Genomic DNA, 7,357 nt, shown 5'->3' on the forward strand with positions numbered 1-7,357 from the left:
CATGTTGTCTTTGAAGTGAGGGGAAAGTGGAAGAAAGCAAGATGGTATTCAGGAAGACCTGGGGCTGAATTCTGTGCTGCAGCTCCTGAAGAACGCAGGAAAGAAAATGCAGCCCGTGAAAGAAAATAAATGAAGCAGTGTAAGTGTTATTTACCCCTTCACATGACAAAAGAACCAAGGGTCACCCAATGAAATTAATAGGCATTTTGTTGAAAATAAACTAAAGGGAGTATTTCTTCACACAGTGCACAGTCAACCTGTGGAACACTTTGCAAGGGGATGTTGTGAAGGCCAAAATTATAACTGAATTCAAAAAAGAATTAGGCAAATTCATGGAGGATAGATCCATTGATGGCTATTAGCCAAGATGATCAGGGATGCAAACCTTGCTCTGGATGTCCCATAACCTCTGACTGCCAGATGCTGGGACTGAACGACAGGGGATAGATCACTTGATAATTGCCCTGTTCTGTTCATTCCCTTTGAAGCATCTGGCACTGGCCACTGTTGGAACCTGTTGGCAGACAGGATCCTGGGCTAGATGGACCATTGGTCTGACTCACTATGGCCATTCTTATGTTCTAGGCTTTCTGCTGTTTGTGCCATTTGGATTTCAGGCTGCTACAGGGTCTATAATGGCCCCCAGAACAAAGCTGAAGTAGACTTAAGTTACAAAAGCCTCACTACAGCTCCCTATGGACTGCAAAGCAGCTCAGAATGTCTGTAGCACCAGGTCCTACAGCTACTTCCTTGCCTGGGCCAGCCCTGACACACCCGGTATGCTGGGTTTGTGAGGGTAGACAATGTAGAGTTGTTTGTGCTGGCCTTATGTTGTTCCTAAACCAGGGGAATGCCACCGCAACCCCTTCCATCTCATTTACAGCCCATATATGCCACCAGAGCAGTTTATGGGGTGAGAGTGAAGACCAGAATCACCCCTTGATTTTTAGGTCCAATAGCTCCTGTCTTCCCAGACCTAGAAGCACTGTGGTAGAGCAGACCAAAAGCATTCACGACTTAGGACATTTTCCCAAGCACTGGTCCTGGGCCAATTCGGGGGGGGGGGGGGATGAAAATTGATTGTTTTTTAGTTTCCATAGTCATAGCAGCCTCTATCTGGTCTAGTAGGAAGCATGCAGGCATCTTCCAGTGATGTCTGGAACACACCATCCACTGGAAAAATGAAATGTGATAACTTCATAAAAAAAAGACCTTATCCAAGTCTAGATACAGAAATTGGCAAAAAAACAAATTCTCTTGTGCTGCAGAAATAGACGCAGTAATTTCTGGCAGGAAAGGCAAAGAGAGAATGCCATTTTAGACCATGACCCTGCAATGAGATCTGTGTAGTCAGATTCCTGCCCCCATGTGAAGAATGGGATTCACAATCCGATAACAGGATCAGGGTCCTAATAATGAAAACCTAAAATCATAGAAATATTATCATCCACACATTTAATGTTGTGCTTTTGTGACGCCTCCTTTTGTGCTTCTGTGAGTCCTCCTTTTGCTCTTTTCTGGGGTCCCTAAACTTTTACAACCCAGAAACATCTATACTTTTAACTTTGGCTGCTATACTGTAAACATTTTATTAACAAAAGTAGCAAAACAAAACAAATAGGACAAAGTCAGGTGCATACTGAAAATCCTGGATCAGGGCTCTGTCATGCCTGAGCTGGGTTCTCTCACAAAGTGAGCTCACCTGTTCCAATAGTCCAGCCTATGCCTATCTCTCCATGACGTAAACACAACTGTTGTCAGCAATAGAACCGGGTTGGGCCTGGCTTTCTGGGTTATGGTAGAGGGAGGAATATTCCTCCCTTTCCTGGCTTCACTCAGGAACTGCCATTTGCTAAAAGCAGCCAGTCCTTTTTATTAGGCCTTCCTCCAGCCTCTGGAGGACCAAATCTCGCTGGTTCCATCATCAATTCACCCAGAAAGACTTTTCTAGGCAACCCAAGATGTTCAAAACTCACTGCCCTTCGCAAAGGGATGTTGCATGGGATGGGATGCACCAAAGCAGTGGGGTTTCCAGCCGTGGGGTAATGAATGCTTCATACACCCCCATCACAGAGTCTCTGTAGCTGGACTTGGTTCTTAGAGATGTAAATATTTTATGTGTGGTCATGTTTCTCACTGGAGAGACATCTTACTAAAAGCTGTTTCACTTAGTGTTTGCACACATGATGTCTTGAAGGACTGAACAAGTCTAAACGTAAAAGTCCACATGTCAATTGCTTTTAGTTGCTGGTTAAATGCAGGAACACTTATAAAATGTATATAATAATAACAATGAAGCTTGAAACATTTGGTGCTGTTTGGTGTGTAATCATTTACTTGTTATTGCTGGTAACCTTGATTGGTAGTTGGATATTATGATACTTAAAGCAAAATGTAATTTCTATGAGTTGGTTAATTGAAGAAAGCATTTTGCATAATTCATTTTTTTAATTTTTTTATTTCCCAAGTATGAGCTGAATAAAACAGTCCAATGAGCATTTGGCAGCAGCAGCAGTGTCTAATTTCCAGTTTGCACACACTGCCCCGGTCTCCAGGTTTGGACTGCAGCAGATACTGTTGTAACCAGGCTGTATACCTGGATCGTTTACAGTCAATATACTATTTTCAGAGTCATATGAGACTTCTTCAGCATTAGCTTACCCCTCTCCAGAGGACCCCTCTCATTGTGAGAACTCGATAAATGTCAAAGCTATTTTTCATTTTTGGACAAGTAAACTCTTAGCCCTATCATTGCAAAGATACAGTAATTTATATTGAAAGTGTAAACCAACTGCTTGGGTCGAAAGTTTGTCATTAAGTTTTCCTAAAAACCTCCACCTTTTGCAGGCATTGCTGGCTTGGCCTTTGAGGTCCATGATACACGCACAAGGGCCATGATCAATCATGATGATGATGATGACTGATTGATTATTATTTGGAGGAGAATATGAAAGAGGTTTCACAGGCTAATTAATTGAGCTACCTTCTCTGCTGCTGAACAGCCAATTTGTGCCCCGCTGGTGGGGGTGGGTGGGGAAGCAGCATATTAGTATGAGAGGCAATGTGGCTTGGAATGAAGAGACAATATTAGACCCAGGCTGAAATGAAGGAGTGAGAATTGGGATAGAGATTATTAGAGTTTTCAGATGCTGAAGGAAATAAAAATAATGGATGAGGAAATGTATTCCCATATTAGTTCGTTTGAATTTCTGTTGCAGTGAGTTTTTTTCCCTAGCATTTTGCATGTAGATAATCTAGTTGTGTAGCCACAGTAGAGTTTGCCATTGTTGCCACAAACAGCAGGTAAATGACTGATGTCACTAAAATTACAATATCCTTCACGGGGGAACCTTTCTCCTATGGTACGAGAAAAAGACCCTGTTCTCCTGGAATTAAGCACAGGCTATTTAAAAAGATTTTTAAAAAAGAAAGAAAAAACCCCATACCCTCATCCTAGAACAATGCATCTACTATAGACTTGTTTTTCAGCAGATGTTTTGAAATGCCATTGAACAGCTTAGGAGCTAGGTGTTCTGCTTTAAAGAACATGTTGTGAATTGTTTCAGAACAGAGCTATTTTGGCTACACTGGTTAAATTATCATTTTTTAAATATACTTCAGATGTTAAACTATGTAGCTGAAGACTTTTTTGTTAAAGGAAAAACAAGGTAACCACCGAAAGCAAAACATGCTTCATTTCAACAGACTGAACAGATAGCCTTATCTGTTTTTCATACATTGGTCTGTAGCCTTAGTGAACTAATGTATTTCACTTAAATTCAAAACCAACATTGCTAGGACGCAGAATAAAAGCTTTTGCTTTATGAAAATATTTTCACAACAATCAGGTGTCTGAATGGGCTTCCTGTAGGACTTGCTTTCATGAGATGAATGATGATGATGTGAACTGTAGGTGACCTCTCGATAGAATTCATTTTAAACTGGCCTGTACTGATGCAGTGGCATGGTCCATAATGCAGAAATCTGCTTTATCTGTGTCTGTTAAATGAAGCCATTGGATTAACTTCATTCCTACATGAAGCCTGAACAAATGGGCTTTGCCTGGGGGAAATACAGATGGGGTCTGCTCAATCTGGCTCCAGGCCACCGGGCACTTGTATGGCCAGTTTATGGATTGTAGTAATGGCCACAGTCTGTAGAAGGATCTGCAGCATCTTCCTCCTCCCCCCACACCTTACATGTGGGCAGTAGCACCATTCATAGATTCATAGACTCTAGGACTGGAAGGGACCTCGAGAGGTCATCAAGTCCAGTCCCCTGCCCTCATGGCAGGACCAAATACTGTCTAGACCATCCCTGATAGACATTTATCTAACCTACTCTTAAATATCTCCAGAGATGGAGATTCCACAACCTCCCTAGGCAATTTATTCCAGTGTTTAACCACTCTGACAGTTAGGAACTTTTTCCTAATGTCCAACCTAAACCTCCCTTGCTGCAGTTTAAGCCCATTGCTTCTTGTTCTATCCTTAGAGGCTAAGATGAACAAGTTTTCTCCCACCTCCTTATGATACCCTTTTAGATACCTGAAGACTGCTATCATGTCCCCTCTCAGTCTTCTCTTTTCCAAACTAAACAAACCCAATTCTTTCAGCCTTCCTTCATAGGTCATGTTCTCAAGACCTTTAATCATTCTTGTTGCTCTCCTCTGGACCCTCTAGTGAGGAGGGCTTTAAACTAGGTTCGACGGGGACAGGTGAGCAAAGCCCACAGGTAAGTGGGGAACATGGAGACCGGGGAAATGAGTCGGAAACAAGAGGGAGTGTGGGCTATATTGGCAGAGAGAAAGGAGAGTCAGGAAAAAACTGGGAGGAAAGATCAAACCAGTATTTTAGATGCCTATATACAAATGCGAGAAGTATGGGGAATAAGCAGGAAGAACTGGAAGTGCTAATAAATAAATACAACTATGACATTGTTGGCATCACTGAAACTTGGTGGGATAATACACATGATTGGAATGTTGGTGTGGATGGGTACAGCTTGCTCAGGAAGGATAGACAGGGGAAAAAGGGAGGAGGTGTTGCCTTATATATTAAAAATGTACACACTTGGACAGAGGTAGAGATGGACATAGGAGACGGAAGTGTTGAGAGTCTCTGGGTTAGGCTTAAAGGGGCAAAAAACAAGGGAGATGTCATGCTAGGCGTCTACTACAGGCCACCTAACCAGGTGGAAGAGGTGGATGAGGCTTTTTTCAAGCAACTAACAAAATCATCCAAAGCCCAAGACTTGGTGGTGATGGGGGACTTCAACTATCCGGATATATGTTGGGAAAATAACACAGCGGGGAACAGACTATCCAACAAATTCTTGGACTGCATTGGAGACAACTTTTTATTTCAGAAGGTTGAAAAAGCTACTAGGGGGGAAGCTGTTCTAGACTTGATTTTAACAAATAGGGAGGAACTCGTTGAGAATGTGAAAGTAGAAGGCAGCCTGGGTGAAAGTGATCATGAAATCATAGAGTTTGCAATTCTAAGGAAGGGTAGAAGGGAGAACAGCAAAATAGAGACAATGGATTTCAGGAAGGCAGATTTTGGGAAGCTCAGAGAGCTGATAGGTAAGGTCCCATGGGAATCAAGACTGAGGGGAAAAACAACTGAGGAGAGTTGGCAGTTTTTCAAAGGGACACTATTAAGGGCCCAAAAGCAAGCTATTCCGCTGGTTAGGAAAGATAGAAAATGTGGCAAAAGACCACCTTGGCTTAACCACGAGATCTTGCACGATCTAAAAAATAAAAAGGAGTCATATAAAAAATGGAAACTAGGACAGATTACAAAGGATGAATATAGGCAAACAACACAGGAATGCAGGGGCAAGATTAGAAAGGCAAAGGCACAAAATGAGCTCAAACTAGCTACGGGAATAAAAGGAAACAAGAAGACTTTTTATCAATACATTAGAAGCAAGAGGAAGACCAAAGACAGGGTAGGCCCACTGCTTAGTGAAGAGGGAGAAACAGTAACAGGAAACTTGGAAATGGCAGAGATGCTTAATGACTTCTTTGTTTCGGTCTTCACCGAGAAGTCTGAAGGAATGCCTAACATAGTGAATGCTAATGGGAAGGGGGTAGGTTTAGCGGATAAAATAAAAAAAGAACAAGTTAAAAATCACTTAGAAAAGTTAGATGCCTGCAAGTCACCCGGGCCTGATGAAATGCATCCTAGAATACTCAAGGAGCTAATAGAGGAGGTATCTGAGCCTCTAGCTATTATCTTTGGAAAGTCATGGGAGACGGGAGAGATTCCAGAAGACTGGAAAAGGGCAAATATAGTGCCCATCTATAAAAAGGGAACTAAAAACAACCCAGGTAACTACAGACCAGTTAGTTTAACTTCTGTGCCAGGGAAGATAATGGAGCAAGTAATTAAGGAAATCATCTGCCAACACTTGGAAGGTGGTAAGGTGATAGGGAATAGCCAGCATGGATTTGTGAAGAACAAATCATGTCAAACCAATCTGATAGCTTTCTTTGATAGGATAACGAGCCTTGTGGATAAGGGTGAAGCGGTGGATGTGGTATACCTAGACTTTAGTAAGGCATTTGATACGGTCTCGCATGATATTCTTATCGATAAACTAGGCAAATACAAATTAGATGGGGCTACTATAAGGTGGGTGCATAACTGGCTGGATAATCGTACTCAGAGAGTTGTTATTAATGGTTCCCAATCCTGCTGGAAAGGCGTAACGAGTGGGGTACCGCAGGGGTCTGTTTTGGGACCGGCTCTGTTCAATATCTTCATCAACGACTTAGATATTGGCATAGAAAGTACGCTTATTAAGTTTGCGGATGATACCAAACTGGGAGGGATTGCAACTACTTTGGAGGACAGGGTCATAATTCAAAATGATCTGGACAAATTGGAGAAATGGTCTGAGTTAAACAGGATGAAGTTTAACAAAGACAAATGCAAAGTGCTCCACTTAGGAAGGAAAAATCAATTTCACACATACAGAATGGGAAAAGACTGTCTAGGAAGGAGTACGGCAGAAAGGGATCTAGGGGTTATAGTGGACCACAAGCTAAATATGAGTCAACAGTGTGATGCTGTTGCAAAAAAAGCAAACATGATTCTGGGATGCATTAACAGGTGTGTTGTGAGCAAGACACGAGAAGTCATTCTTCCGCTCTACTCTGCTCTGGTTAGGCCTCAGCTGGAGTATTGTGTCCAGTTCTGGGCGCCGCATTTTAAAAAAGATGTGGAGAAACTGGAAAGGGTCCAAAGAAGAGCAACAAGAATGATTAAAGGTCTTGAGAACATGACCTATGAAGGAAGGCTGAAAGAATTGGGTTTGTTTAGTTTGGAAAAGAGAAGACTGAGAGGGGACA

Source organism: Malaclemys terrapin, chromosome 4, assembly GCF_027887155.1.
Source record: "Malaclemys terrapin pileata isolate rMalTer1 chromosome 4, rMalTer1.hap1, whole genome shotgun sequence".
Lineage (NCBI taxonomy): Eukaryota > Metazoa > Chordata > Testudines > Emydidae > Malaclemys > Malaclemys terrapin.